Source organism: Hyla sarda, chromosome 5 (assembly GCF_029499605.1).
Source record: "Hyla sarda isolate aHylSar1 chromosome 5, aHylSar1.hap1, whole genome shotgun sequence".
Lineage (NCBI taxonomy): Eukaryota > Metazoa > Chordata > Amphibia > Anura > Hylidae > Hyla > Hyla sarda.
Genome location: NC_079193.1, coordinates 354,827,887 through 354,844,232, shown reverse-complemented (window position 1 = coordinate 354,844,232; position 16,346 = coordinate 354,827,887). Strand labels below are relative to the sequence as shown.

Sequence of the window (16,346 nt, the reverse complement as noted above, 5' to 3'; positions counted from 1 at the left end):
ATTTGAGCCAAAATTACTAACAACTTGCACCAAATGATAAATCTGGTGCATGTTCACGAAAACCAAAGTGAAAAAAAAAGGGTAAAAAGAAACTGTCAACAGGCAAAATTGATAAATACCCCCCTATATCTCCCATCAGTGGTGCAGGGTCCCGACTGCCTAACTTGCAGACTGACTCTCTCCTAGTCTTCAAGGGGGTACTCTGGTAGAAAACAATCAACTGGTGCCAGAAAGATAAACAGATTTGTAAATTACTTCTATTTAAAAATCTTAATCCTTCCAGTACTTACCAGCTGCTGTATACTACAGAGGAAGTCCTTCTCTTTTTGAATTTCTTTCCAATCTGACCACAGTGCTCTCTGCTGACACCTCTGTCCATGTCAGGAACTGCCCCAGAGCAGGAGAGGTTTGCTACGGGGATTTGCTCCTGCTCTGGACAGTTTCTGACATGGACAGAGGTGTCAGCAGAGAGGACTGTGGTCAGACAGAAAATAAATTAAAAAAGAAAAGAACTTCCTGTGGAAGATACAGCAGCTGATAAGTACTGGAAGGGTTAAACATTTTAAATAGAAGAATTTTACAAATCTGTTCAGCTTTATGGCACCAGTTGATTTAAAAAAAAAAAAAATAATGTTTTCCACCAGAGTACCCCTTTAAAGCCCAGTGATGAGCTGTCTTCAGCACATGTGCTGAAAAACTTGGAGTGGCCCAGGAAGGGGATAAAAACACCCCACTACCAAACCTGCCTTTCACCCCATAAGAAAAGCAATAACAGGACTTACAGAAGCCCCTAGTGAGATAAGCCTTGTCAGGGATTTAACTATTTCCTAGATTCCTCATATCTCACCCAGCTTTCCATAGATGACATATGCACTTCCCAAAACCTGATATCCACATATGACAAGGAAGCTAGTAAAAAATATAGTGATCTTACCAGTCCTCTTAAAGGGGTTATCCAGGAAAAAACTTATATATATATATATATATATATATATATATATATATATATCAACTGGCTCCAGAAAGTTAAACAGATTTGTAAATTACTTCTATTAAAAAATCTTAATCCTTTCAGTACTTATGAGCTTCTGAAGTTAAGGTTGTTCTTTTCTATCTAGGTTGCTCTCTGATGACACGTGTCTCGGGAACCACCCAGTTTAGAAGAGGTTTGCTATGGGGATTTGCTTCTAAACTGGACGGTTCCCGAGACAGGTGTCATCAGAGAGCACTTAGACAGAAAAGAACAACCTTAACTTCAGAAGCTCATAAGTACTGAAAGGATTAAGATTTGTTTAATAGAAGTAAATTACAAATCTGTTTATCTTGCTGGAGCCAGTTGATATAGATATAAAAAAAAGTTTTTTCCTGGAAAACCCCTTTAACAGTGTTGTGCCTGCACATAAGGGTGAGCAGTTTCCTCTTTCCTTAGTTCTGTAACCACCCGGTAATGGCACTATCAGCGCCATCTCTGTCTTTATTTTCTCCTATAGTCCTGTCCCTCCCCAATTACCTTAGTCGGAGGGGGACACCGGAGGCGAGACCCCCACCTGTCCTCAGAACAGCAGCTGTCAGGCCACAGGGGAAAATTCACCCAGGGATTTTATTTCACGCGCATTGTCTGCCGTAATCAGTAAAAATGAGGTTGCAAAAAATATTAGGTCAATAACATATAAATAGGGTACAAATAATTATTTGTCTATGGATTATGGAGATCCTAAAAATGGTGTCATTTTGCATTGTGTTTGGTGACAATAACAAGGACTACACCACCGGCATATCCTGGATGGTGTCTGGGTGGGGACCAACTGTTTTAGAACCCTGGGCAATTTGGAGCTCCCTGCATATATTTTGTATTAAAGGAGTATTCCAGGATATAAAAAATGATCCCCTAAGTTTCAGATCACGGGGGGATGGGGTGTCGACCGCTGGGACCCCCGTGCTCTCCCCGTACAGGGCCCCGGGTCTCCTGCCTAAAAGCACATGTTGACCACTGCATGACACGCCCCCTCAATACAGCGCTATGGGAGGGCTGGAGATTGCCAGATGCAGCGCTCCGGCTCTACCTTAGAGTTGTATTGAGGGGGTGTGTCAGCCGCTGCTTCGTGCGGTGGTCAACACGCCCCCTTCCGTTAGGCTGCCAGGCCCCGTATGGGAGATTGTGGGATCCCGACAGTGGGACCCCCGCGATCTGAAACTTATCCCCTATCCTTAGGATAGGGCCGGGGATAGATTTCATATCCCGGAGTACTCCTTTAAACTTTTGAAAGGCACTGGTTCACATTGAAGAAACCCAGCTGGTGTATGGAGCCTTAGGCCATGTTCACATGATGACATTTCCATGCAGAATTCTGCCGGAAAATTCTGCTTGGAAATTCCGCAAAATTTACTGCACTTTCATTTAAATGGGGATTGCACTGTCCAGCTATGTTCACACGGTGGAATTTCTTCTATTCCACTCAAATTCCGCACAGAAAAGCCGAGTGCGGAATTTGCGCAGTTTTGAGAAATTTCACCTTAATTCAGGCGGCATTTCTGTGCTTTTAAAACACAGATTCCGCCCCTGTGTGACATCACCCTCCACCCCCTCAATGCAAGCCTATGAGAGGGGGCGTGACAGCTGTCACGCCCCCTCCCATAGGCTTGCATTGAGGGGCGGGGAGTGACGTCACACGGGGCGGGGCCGTGACGTCAGTATGCTCCGGCCCCGTGATCACCAGTAATCAGACCCGGAGCGAACATGCTCCGGGCACTGATTCTAACGGGGTGCTGCGTGGTGAAATTTTGCGGAATCCGGAATGTGTGAATTCCGCTGTGTGAATGGGACAGTGCAATCCCCATTGAAGTTAATGTGCAGTAAGTTTGGCTGGAATTTCAGAGCAGAATTTTTCAAAGGAATTCTGCATAGAAATTCTGCCATAGCCTCCCAACTACACAGCATCATTTCCCCAGTGGAAAATTTGGCATTCCAGGTTCCGCAAAATTGTAAGACGTTTCTTTAAATTTTGCAGAATTCTGTTCGGAGTCCTGTTGAAGCACAGAAATTCCACTTAAAGGGTTACTCCACCCCTAGACATCTTATCCCCTATCCAAAGGATAGGGGATAAGATGTCTGATCGCGGGGGTCCCGCCGCTGGGGACCCTCGCAATATAGCATGCGGCACCCACCTTTTTCTTGTCCGGAAGCGCTGGAGGGTCTGGGTCGCGATCGCGGGAATGGAAGTCCGTGATGTCATGACTCCGCCCCCGTGTGACGTCACGCCCCGTCCCCTCAATGCAAGTCTGCTTTTCTGTGCAGAAATTCCACCTTGTGAACATATGGGGGAGGTTTATCAAAACCTGTCCAGAGGAAAATTTGCTTAATTGCCCATAGCAACCAATCAGATCGATTCTTGCATTTTTGAAAAGGCCTTTGATAAATGAAAGAAGCGATCTGATTGGTTGCTATGGGCAACTCAGCAACTTTTCCTCTGGACAGGTTTTGATAAATCTCCCCCATAGTCTTAGAAGCAATGCCCAATGGGTAAAAAATGTACAGTGACCTCAGGTTACAGTCCAGATCTGTGTAACATGTCAATGGCTGGAAGAGCTGACCAATCAGAATGGGCATTTCACTGGTAAAACCCCTGTATTACTGAAGTGTATGCACTGACTGGTGTCTGGTAGCGCCCCCTACAGTACAGGGAGGTATTACATGTTCTGTACTCTTTACCTGTGCCAGGGTTAGCTGCTCCTATGAACACCAGGTGAGGGTGGCTCCATGTTACTTTTTTAGGACACTGAGGGAGATTTATCAAAACCTGTGCAGAGGAAAATTTGCCCAGTTGCCCAAAGCAACCAATCAGCTCGCTTCTTTCATTTTAAACAAGGTCTCTGCAAAATGAAAGAAGTGATCTGATTGGTTGCTATGGGCAACTTTTTCTTTGCACAGGTTTTGATAAATTTCCCCCACTGTGTGTACTGTATAGGACCCTGAAGAATCACTGTCCTCTACAGTGATTTACAGCTTCCAGCAGATCTTTCTTACTATTATATGTAAGGACTGGCACACCCCAACATGTTTGCCCGGTTGGCAGATAAGGGGGATGCCATTTTTGAGCTAGCGGTACTGCAGCAGGACTCTGCCTCTGACCGCCAGGGGAGTGTCTGCTTCAGTAAGGAGGGAGGGAAGAGTGCAGGGCAGGCCAGACAGGTACTGGTAGTAGGGGACTCAATTATTAGGGGGACAGACAGGGCAATCTGTCACAAAGACCGGGATCGCCAAACAGTGTGTTGTCTTTCTGGCACTCGAGTTCGGCACATCACGGATCGGGTTGACAGGTTGCTGGGTGGGGCTGGAGAGGACCCATCAGTCATGGTACATATTGGCACCAATGACAAAGAGGTAGGTGGAGTGTCCTTAAAAATGATTTCAGGGACTTAGGCCGCAAGCTTAAGGCAAGGACCTCCAAGGTAATATTTTCTGAAATATTACCGGTTCCACGAGCCACACCAGAGAGGCAGCGGGAGAGACTCAGAAGCTGGTGTAGGAAGGAGGGGTTTTGGTAGGAAGGAGGGGTTTGGGTTAATGGAGAACTGGGCCGACTTTGCTGTCGGATACCGGCTCTACCGTAGGGACAGGCTGTACCTCAATGGGGAGGGTGCAGCTGTGCTTGGGGAGAAGATGGCTAGAAGGGTGGAGGAGTGTTTAAACTAGGGACTGGGGGGAGGGAACCTACAACGTAGAGGGGGAAGATAGTGTAGATTGAGAGGGGGAACTTATTAATGTATCTGGGGGTGGAGTGGGTGGAGGGGTTAGAATAGTTAATAGGGATAAGCTTCATAGGAAGGAAAAATATAAACCATTGAATTGCATAAAACAGAGTAACTGGAGTGGTTGATGTCTGAGGAGAATTATGACATAGTGGGTAGAACTTGGTTGGACGATAGCTGTGACTGGGCGGTCAACATACAGGGTTATAGTCTATTCAGGAAGGATCGGACAAACAGAAAGGGGGAGGAGTTTGTCTTTACGTGAAATCGAGTCTGAACGCCGCACTGCGGGAGGATATACGGGAGGGAAGCGATAATGTGGAGTCATCATGGGTAGAAATATATGGAGATAAAAAAAAAAATTTGATAGGGGTTTGATATATGTCACCAAACATAATGGAAGAGGCAGAAGATCGATTACTGAGGCAAATAAACAAGGCAGCAAGTCAGAATGAGGTGATAATAATGGGGGACTTTAAAGGGGTTCTCCGGTGCTTACACATCTTTTCCCCTATCCAAAGGATAGGGGATAAGATGCCTGATCACGGGAGTCCCGCCACTGGGGACCCCCGGGATCTTGCACGCGGCACCCCGTTTGTAATCAGTCCCCGGGTCTGATTACAGGCGACCACCGGGCCGGCGGCGTGTGACGTCACTCCTCCGCCCCTCAATGCAAGCCTACGGGAGGGGGCGTGATAGCTGTCACGCCCCTCCCGTAGTCTTGCATTGAGGGGCAGAGCGTGACATCACACGGGGGCGGAGGCGTGACGTCACACGCCGCCGGCACGGTGGTCGCCCGTAATCAGACCTGGAGCAAACACGCTCAGGGGACTGATTACAAACGGGGTGAAGCGTGCATGATCCCTGGGGTCCCCCGTGGCGGGACTCCCGCGATCAGGCATTTTATCCCCTATCCTTTGGATAGGGGATAAGATGTGTAAGGCCCCGAGAACCCCTTTAACTATCCTGATATAAGCTGGGAGACTGAGACCTGTGAATCTCATAAAGGAAACCGGTTTCTGACTATAGCTAAAGACAATTATCTGTCTCAAATGGTGCAGGGCTCGACCAGAGGGGGCGCCCTACTAGACTTAATATTAACCAACAGACCTGACAGAGTAACTAATGTGCAAGTAGAAGGACCCCTAGGAAATAGTGATCATAATATAATACAGTGGGGATCAAAAGTTTGAGCACCCCAGGTAAAAATTTGTATTAATGTGCATAAAGAAGCCAAGGAAAGATGGACAAATCTCCAAAAGGCATCAAATTACAGATTAGACATTCTTATAATATGTCAACAAAAGTTAGATTTTATTTCCATAATTTACACTTTCAAAATAACAGAAAACAAAAAAATGGCATCTGCAAAAGTTTGGGCACCCTGCAGAATTTATAGCATGCACTGCCCCCTTTGCAAAGCTGAGACCTGCCAGTGTCATGGATTGTTCTCACTCATCATCTGGGAAGACCAGGTGATGTCAATCTCAAAGGTTTTAAATGCCCAGACTCATCTGACCTTGCCCCAACAATCAGCACCATGGGTTCTTCTAAGCAGTTGTCTAGAAATCTGAAACTGAAAATAGTTGACGCTCACAAAGCTGGAGAAGGCTATAAGAAGATAGAAAAACGTTTTCAGATGTCAATATACTCTGTTCGGAATGTAATTAATAAATGGCAGTCATCAGGAACAGTGGAAGTTAAAGCAAGATCTAGAAGACCAAGAAAAATATCAGCCAGAACAGCTCGCAGGATTGTGAGAAAAACAATTCAAAACCCACGTTTGACTGCACAATCCCTCCAGAAAGATCTGGCAGACACTGGAGTTATGGTACACTATTCCACTATAAAGAGATACTTGTACAAATATGGTCTTCATGGAAGAGTCATCAGAAGAAAACCTCTTCTACGTCCTCACCACAAAAATCAGCATTTGAACTTTACTGAACATATAGACAAGCCTGATGCATTTTGGAAACAAGTTCTGTGGACCCATGAGGTTAAAATTGAACCTTTTGGCTGGAATGAGCAAAGGTACATTTGGAGAAGAAGGGGAACAGAATTTAATGAAAAGAACCTCTGCCCAACCGTTAAGCATGGGGATGGATCAATCATGCTTTGGGGTTGTATTGCAGCCAGTGTCACAAGGAATATCTCACGAGTAGAAGGAAAGATGGATTCAATAAAATTTCAGCAAATTTTGGATGCTAATTTGATGCCATCTGTGAAAAAGCTGAAGTTAAAGAGAGGATGGCTTCCACAAATGGATAATGATCCTAAACACACCTCGAAATCCACAGGGGATTACATCAAGAGGCGTAAACTGAAGGTTTTACCATGGTCTTCACAATCTCCTGACCTCAACATAATTGAAAATCTATGGATAGACCTTAAAAGAGCAGTGTGTGACAGACAGCCCAGAAATCTCAAAGAACTGGAAGACCTTTGTAAGGAAGAATGGGCAAAGATACCTCAAACAAGAATTGAAAGACTCTTGGCTGGCTACAAAAAGTGTTTACAAGCTGTGATACTTGCCAAAGGGGGCAGTACAAGATATAAACTCTGCAGGGTGCCCAAACTTTTGCAGATGCCATTTTTTTGTTTTTTTGTTATTTTGAAAGTGTAAATGGTGGAAATAAAATCTAACTTTTGTTGACATATTATAAGAATGTCTCATCTGTAATTTGATGCCTTTTGGAGATTTTTCCATCTTTCCTTGGCTTCTTTATGAACATTAATACAAATTTTTACCTGGGGTGCCCAAACTTTTGATCCCCACTGTACATTATAACTTGTTCTTCAATAAGGGAATCTCTCGAGGGGCCACAAAAACAATGAAATTTAGGAAGGCAAAGTTTGACCAACTCAGAGAAGGCCTTAACAATATAAAATGGGATAATGTCCTCAAAAACAAGAATACTGACACTAAATGGGAGACTTTTAAAAATATCTTAAATTCTCACTGTAAGATGTACATACCCTATGGGAATAAAAGGGTCAGAAATAAAAGAAACCAAATATGGATGAATAAATGACAAAAATTAAGCATTTAAACTACTAAAACAGGACAACAGTGAACAAGCATTAAATAGCTATAGAGAAAAATGTAAAATATGTAAAAAAACAGATAAAAGCTGCAAAAATAGAGACAGAAAGATTTATTGACAAAGAGAGTAAAACTAACCCCAACATGTTCCTTAAATATATAAATAGCAAAAAGGTTAAAAATGAAAGTGTAGGCCCTTTGAAAAATGATGAGGAAGAAATTAGAGACAGGATCAGAAAAAAGCAAATATACTAAACAAATTCTTCTCCACTGTATTCACCGAGGAAAATGAAATGTGAGGTGAAATACAGTGAGATAAGGTAAACTCCCCAGTAAACTAACCCAGGAAGAAGTACAGGTCACCTGTCTACCCAGGAAGAAGTACAGTGCCGCCTACAAAAAATCAAAATAGACAAATCATCAGGTCCAGATGGCATTCACCCCCGTGTTCTAAAGGAATTACGTAATGTAATAGACAGACCCCTATTTTTAATATTCAGGGACTCTATGGTAACCGGGACTGTTCCCCAGGACTGGCGCATGGCAAATGTGGTGCCAATATTTAAAAAGGGGTGAAAGGTGACCCAGTTTGTTTAACCTCCGTTGTATGTAAATTGTTTTTGGGTTTTCTAAGAGATGCTATTTTGAGGTATCTTGATAAAATAAATGTATGACTCCATATCAGCATGGCTTTATGAGGGATCGGTCCTGTCAAACTAACCTGATCAGCTTTTATGAGGAGGTGAGCTCCAGACTCGACCAGGGGGAATCGCTGGATGTTGTATATCTGGATTTTTCCTAAGCATTTGATACGGTGCCACATAAAAGGTTGTTGCATAAAATGAGAAGGATGGGGCTGGGGGAGAATGTGTGCAAGTGGGTAAGTAACTGGCTCAGTGATAGGAAACAGAGGGTGGTTATTAATGGTACTTATTCTGATTGGGTGACTGTTGCTAGTGGGGACCACAGGGCTCAGTTTTGGGTCCTTTTTAAAAAAAAAATATATTCATTAATGACCTTGTAGAGGGGTTGAATAGTAAAGTAGCAATCTTTGCAGATGATACTAAACTCTGTAAAGCGGTTAACACTATAGAGGACAGTGCACTGTTACAAATGGATCTGGATAGGTTGGAGGTTTGGGCTGAGAAGTGGCAGATGAGGTTCAACACTGATAAATGTAAGGTAATGCACATGGGGAGGAAAAATCCGGGCTGGGATTATGTATTCAATGGGAGAACACTTGGGACAACTGATGTGGAAAAGGACTTGGGAGTCTTAGTCAATAGTAAATTTAGCTGTAGAGACCAGTGTCGGGCAGCTGCTGCCAAGGCAAATAAAATCATGGGGGGCATCAATAGGGGCATAGATGCCCACGACAAGGAAATAATTCTACCGCTGTACAAATCACTAGTCAGACCACACATAGAATACTGTGTACAGTACTGGGCACCAGTGTACAAGAAAGATATAGTGGAGCTGGAGAGGGTTCAAAGATGGGCAACCAGGGTAATACGGGGAATGGGAGGACTACAGTACCCAGAAAGATTATCAGAATTGGGGTTATTTAGTTTAGAAAAAAGAAGGCTTGGGGGAGACCTAATAACTATGTATAAATATATAGGGGACAGTACAGAGATCTCTCCCATGATCTATTTATACCCAGGACTGTATCTATAACAAGGGGGCATCCTCTACGTCTAGAGGAAAGAAGGTTTCTACACCAGCACAGACGGGGGTTCTTTACTGTAAGAGCAGTGAGACTGTGGAATTCTCTTCCGGAGGAGGTGGTCATGGGGAACTCTGTAAAAGAATTTAAAACGGGTCTGGATGCATTTTTGGGGAATAATAACATTGCTGGTTATGGATACTAGATTATAGGGACAGAACGTTGATTTATTCTGAGGCCATATTTGGAGTCGGGAAGGAATTTTTACCTCTAGTATGAGAGTTTTTTTTTTTCCTTCCTCTGGATCAACACAGTAGGGACTCATTAGAGATATAGGATGAACTTGGTGGACTTTGGTCTTTTTTCAACCTTATGAACTATGTTACTATGTTACTTTGACTTGCTTTACCTCTATTAGTTATCTACTTTTTATTTGTTTAATCCTCACTTTTTCCTATTTTTGGATGACATTTTGGTGGCTTCAGAACCAATTACCAGGTTTCCATAGAGTTATGGTCTCAACATACAATGGTTTCAACACACAATGGTCGTCCTGGAACCGATTAATATTGTAAGTTGAGGGACCACTGTATGTAAATAAGCTTTTTCTTCAGAAAGGGAGAACACTTTCTAGTGCCCCCTAGAGGTAGCTTCCCTATATGTCACTGTGCAACCCATCACAGAGCCTTAAAACATGACTGGGAATGTCAACCAATACAGAATCCATCTGTAGACTGTAGTTTTGTGGATCTTACCCGAAATAGAGTGTGTTTGTTTTGAATTTTAACCCTATAGTTGGCTCACCATGTGCGGCAAAACAACAACTCCCATCATGCAATGACAGATGAAGGCTGAAGATATCAGGATATGATAATTTAGCACGTGCTGACTTACAAGTTAGTTACCTAGAGATGACAATAGAGCAGTGGTTTCCAAACAGTTTATCTCTAGCTGTTGCAAAACTACAACAACCAGAATGCCCGGACAGCCGAAGGCTGTCCGGGCATGCTGGTTGTTGTAGGTTTGCAACAGCTGGAGTCACATTGTTTGGAAAACACTGCAATAGAAACAGATTTTCTGGAGAAGAACTCATCAACTACACTGAATTCAGTACTAAAACAGTATGCAGCAAGCTCCTAAGCTCCCCCTAGTGGCGACTGCAGGCAGCAATCATTTTATCACACACTTCCATCTACATGCAGGGGATTTGGAACTCTGTATCAGAAAACATGAGCTCCAACCTCTATAAAGATATATGAAAAAAATAAATAAGATAATATAAAAATAAATCTAATAATTTGAAAATGTCCAGGTATGATGGGAGGTGTAGTTTTACAACAGCTGGAGAGTCCCAGGTTGCGTTACACTGCCTTAGGTTAGGAGCGATCCCTTCATTGCCACGTGTCACGGTGAGATTTATGGAGATTGTATAACCACTGACAGACATACCTGGATAGCGCATACCTGATTCTATAAACTGTATTAACCTGTTATAAGATGCTGGCGGCGGCCACCCCGATTATATAATCGGCCTCATTGACTGTATTACCATGTGATTCTATATTGTGTAGCTGAGCTCAGGTTTTCACTTGGCACAATGGTATGATTACTGCAGTTTGTCTGTAGTTTTACGTAGGACTGTATTATTATAGCTCACTGTAACCACAACGTATAAGCTGTAAAAATTAAAGGGGTACTCCGGTGAAAAACTTTTTTTTATATATATATATATATATATATATATATATATATATATATATCTCAACTGGTGCCAGAAAGTGAAACAGATTTGTAAATTACTTCTATTAAAAAATCTTAATCCTTCCTGTACTTATTAGCTGCTGAATACTAAATTTTTTCCTTTTGAAACACAGAGCTGTCTGCTGAGATCATGAGCACAGTGCTCTCTGCTGACATCACGAGCACAGTGCTCTCTGCTGACATCTCTGTCCATTTTAGGAACTGCCCAGAGCAGCATATGTTCGCTATGGGGATTTTCTCCTACTCTGGACACTTCCTAAAATGGACAGAAATGTCAGCAGAGAGCACTGTGCTCGTGATGTCAGCAGACAGCTCTGTGTTTCAAACGGAAAATAATTTCCATGTAGTACTCAGCAGCTAATAAGTACAGGAAGGATTAAGATTTTTTAATAGAAGCGATTTACAAATCTGTTTAACTTTCTGGCACCAGTTGATTAAAAAAAAAAAAAAAGTTTTTCACCGGAGTACCCCTTTAAACTTCTCTTTTTTTGGTTTTAAATAAAACTGATTTAATGTTTATTATTTAAAAAAAAAGTTTAAACATTTTCTTTGTGTTTGTTTGTTGTCCTTTTGTTTTTTTTCACACATCATGCACACTGACCATCACTTATCCTACAGCTCCATTTGTTTTATTCCATCACAGCTACATCTATGCATTTCATTACTGTAACTGGGTCATGTGATGACCACTCTGACCCACAGAAAACCCAAGTGCTTAATGTGTCATAGGAAGTTGTGAGCCCTGGGTCAGCTGACTTCCTGCGAACAACACAATAACATCATACCTATGGGAACCCCTCCAAGCTGCTCCCAGACTCCTCCCTCCCAGCTCTATCTGTACACTGCTGCTGCTATCTCTATAGGGTAAAGATACATGTAAGTTATACACCTCCCCTCCAGTTCTATCTGTATACTGTTGCTATTTCTATGGGATCAGGACATATAGTAGTTACACACCTCCCCTGTAGCTCTATCTGTATACTGCTGCTTCTATCTCTATGGTATCAGGACATAGAGTAGTTATTCCCCTCTCCTGGAGCTGTTTCAACACATTGAATTTCTTTTTTTTTTTCACTTTTTTCTCATGATTTACACAAAACTGCTGCAGAAAGGTGCCATCGCAAATCACAGTAATAATATTAAATAATGTTAACATGATTTTGTAAATTCTCAGCAGAAACAGATAAAGTTCAATAAATTGTGTAAAACAATTCATTAAAATGTAACCAGAGAACAGAGCTTCAAATCTTAATTGTGATTATAGGTCACTTTAAATAAGAAAACACATCAAACTGCACATAATGTGAACTGACCTTAACCCACTTATGAGTCTAACAAGTTCACCCGGGTAAACCCCAGCACCAGCAGCCTATTTAAATGATCAGGCGCAGTGATCAAACACCACACCCTTCGGCAGAGGATTCATGGGAAAGCATTATCAAGTCTTTTCTATGATGGAATTGTATCTACCCTATCCCATGCCTGCTACATCTGCTCAAACAGGAAAGCACAACACATACACAAGAACCTCTACATTATTCTCTAATAATAGCCTATGCAGCACCATATAAGCAAACTTAAATTCTTTAAGTCTTCATGTTTTAAAGATGCCTGATTTTTATTACTGGAGAGAACGAGCACATAACGTGATTTTTGGATTTTCACATTAATGTACAATTCCAATAGAAGTCATAGGTTCAACATCCGGCACAACTACCAACCTGCTTGATTATTTTAACAGCGACATTCATACAGTTGTGGCTTCACCTGGTACTGCAGCTCAGTCCCATTCACTTGAATAGCACTATCTAAAGGATAGGGGATAAGTTATAGATCACGGGGCCCCGGCATTCTGCTGGAAGAGGGCGTGCCAACCCCTCGCACGGAACGGTGCCCAACATGCCCCCTTCATGTATCATACACAGAGGCATAGAGGAGGCGTGTCGGCCACGGCTTTCTGCAGGGGTCAAAACAACAGCTTCCAGCAGACTGCCAGGGCCCCGTTCAGGAGATTGGGGGGTATGATGTCCCAGTACGGGATATGCATCTCACAGTCCTGTCAGCTTCAGTCCCTGCACGTCCCCAGGGCTCACCTACACTGTACCCCTATAATCTGTATAATTGTATATTATGTGTGAAGGACCTTTGATATGGTCACATGGTTATTGATCACATGATAATGGTTGTCACATGTAAAAGAGTACCTCTCATCAAAAAATGTTTTAATATTTTATAGTTTAATATGTATAGATTAATTTTCTAATTGGTTTCTATTTTAAAAAAATTATGCTTTTATGTGTTTTTTGTGTTTGAACTCTTGGCCACTAGGGGTCTCCCTAGGAGTCAGTTTTTTAAGTAATTTCGGACTCACGCCGGCCTAGCGACCTGGAGTCCGAAATCGCATACTCAGCACAGCTCCCTGCAGATCCCTGCAGGGCACAGCAGCTCAGTCCTCCGACGTTCCTCCTCTCTGTATGGCACGTGCCTAGCCAAACAGAGAGGAGGAGACTGAGAGGCTGCTGTCCTTCCCCTGTACTCCGAGAGGGAACGCAGCATACAGGAAGTAGGGCGGAAGCCGGCCCTGCCAGGCTTCTAATGTCGTTGTGCCTGCTGGGCCACTTCCTGCTCATTCCGGGCTGTCCATCTTCTTGGGGGGGCCTCTTCTCCGTGCTTCGGGCCCGGAATAATGACGTTGCCTTGACGACAACGCACAGGGACGTTGCGTCCCTGTGCGTTGTCGTCAAGGCAACGTCATTATTCCGGGGCCAGGCGCGAAGCGCGGAGAAGAGGCCCCCCCGGTGAAGATGGACAGCCCGGAATGACTATCCCTCCCCACCGGAAGGTCCCTGCAGTACAGATGGCCCGGACCAGCTCACCCGAACGTCCCGCCGAGCGGAGGTGAGTACAAAACTAAGGGGGGGATGGGTGCTGGATGATGACGAAGGCCCGGGCAGTGGTCTTCAACCTGCGGACCTCCAGATGTTTCAAAACTACAATTCCAAGCATGCCCGGACAGCCGATGGCTGTCCGGGCATGCTGAGAGTTGTAGTTTTGGAACATCTGGAGGTCAGCAGGTTGAAGACCACTGTTAAATCAGACATTGACAAGCGGTGATGATGAAGGGGGTGGTGTGGGATGATGACAGGGTAATGATGAAGGGGGGGATGATGAAGGGGGATGATGACAGGGTAATGATGAAGGGGGGGATGATGACAGGGTAATGATGAAGGGGGGATGATGACAGAGTAATGATGAAGGGGGAGATGATGAAGGGGGGGATGATGACAGGGTAATGATGAAGGGGGGATGATGACAGAGTAATGATGAAAGGGGGGATGATGACAGGGTAATGATGAAGGGGGGATGATGAAGGGGGGATGATGACAGGGTAATGATGAAGGGGGGATGATGACAGGGTAATGATGAAGGGGGGATGATGACAGAGTAATGATGAAAGGGGGGATGATGACAGGGTAATGATGAAGGGGGGATGATGACAGAGTAATGATGAAAGGGGGGATGATGACAGGGTAATGATGAAGGGGGGATGATGAAGGGGGGATGATGACAGGGTAATGATGAAGGGGGGATGATGAAGGGGGGATGATGACAGGGTAATGATGAAGGGGGGATGATGAAGGGGGGATGATGACAGGGTAATGATGAAGGGGGGATGATGAAGGGGGGATGATGACAGGGTAATGATGAAGGGGGAATGATGAAAGGGTGATGATGAAGAGGGGGGATGATGACAGGTGATGATGATGAAGGGGGAATGATGACAGGGTGATGATGATGAGGGTGTTAATGACGGGGGTCTGGATGATGACATGGAGGGATTATGTATTTCCCACCCTAGGCTTATACTCGATAAAGTCAATAACTTTTCCTGGGTTTTTGGGGTGAAATTAGGGGCCTCGGCTTATATTCGTGTCGGCTTATACTCAAGTATATACGGTAACTTTCTGGCAACAGTTGATTTTAAAAAAAAAAAATAATACGTTTTCCACCAGAGTACCCCTTTAACATCATTTACAGGTATGCTTTACTGCAGGATTCATGGACATAGGCAACAATAGAGAATACAAGCTGTCCCATTCACATGAATGCTAAAGCAGTCTTAGCATGCTCTGTGACCTTTACATCTTTAGGGAGGCGGTTCGATCTGACAGTAACCATGTAACTATATTTTCTATTGCAGTGTTTCCCAACCAGTGTGCCTTCAGTTGTTGCAAAACTACAACTTCCAGCCAAAGGCTGTCCTGGTATGCTGGGAGTTGTAGTTCTGCAACAGATGGAGGCACCCTGGTTGGGAGCAATGTTCTATTGTCTTAAAATGCAACAATTTCAGCACTGGGGGCAGTACAGTGTTGCTTGCTGTTCTTCAGCTGTAGTTATAGAAGGGAATTTATGGGAAACATACAGTTTAGTCATTGCATGGATATTGTTTTTTAACAGGTTGAATGCATAGAAATAATTCTGACACCAAAATCTATGAACATTAATAAAATAATCTCACGCAGGTAACCCTCATGCTCAGCAGAGTGGAATGAACTGAGTTCCCCTCTGCTACATTTGTTTTAAGGGGAATATAAATATATAAACAGAGCTAATTACTGTCAAAAAACTGCTCCCTGTCTGTCTCCAGTTTGGGTGTGGTTCTGCAGCTCAGTTCCATTGAAGTGAATGGAGCCAAGTTTTGATACCACACACAACCTGGGCAGGCCCGTCGCTACTGGACCGGCAAACCAAGCAACTGCTTGGGGCCCCCAGCTGGGTCGGGGCCCTGAGCAGAGCCGGTGCACATCCAGTAGCGACAGGGCACTTCCGGGGGGCCCGCACATTTCAATTAAATTACCTTTGTAGGGCGCGGGCCCCTTAAGAAACAAAGCACAGGGCCGGACAGGTCAAGGGCTGATGGGAGTAGAGACGTCACGTGCCCCGCGCAGGCACGCACGTCCACTCCGATCACCTGACCTGTCCATGTTTACGTCCCTACGCGAACCTCCAGCATCCTCCTCATGCAGTGACAGGAGCAGCAGAAGATTCACGCCGCTGTAACGATCCGTGGCAGGGTAAGTAAACTGGCCCGGGGGGGGGGGGGGTCAGGGGATTGTATGGTGG

The 16,346-nt window shown here is 44.1% G+C and overlaps 1 protein-coding gene across 5 annotated transcripts in view; it reads right to left on the bottom strand.

Annotated features, from left to right (window-relative positions):
• COL14A1 (collagen type XIV alpha 1 chain) overlaps positions 1–16,346 on the bottom strand; it is a 216,651-nt gene that overhangs the window by 180,963 nt on the left and 19,342 nt on the right. The window contains exon 3 of one of the 5 annotated variants that reach the window (XM_056522682.1): positions 12,536–12,716. The exons of the other annotated variants lie outside the window; for them this stretch is intronic. The gene's annotated coding sequence lies outside the window, so the exon portion shown is untranslated. The remainder of the gene's footprint in view (positions 1–12,535; positions 12,717–16,346) is intronic. 5 annotated transcript variants of the gene reach the window in all.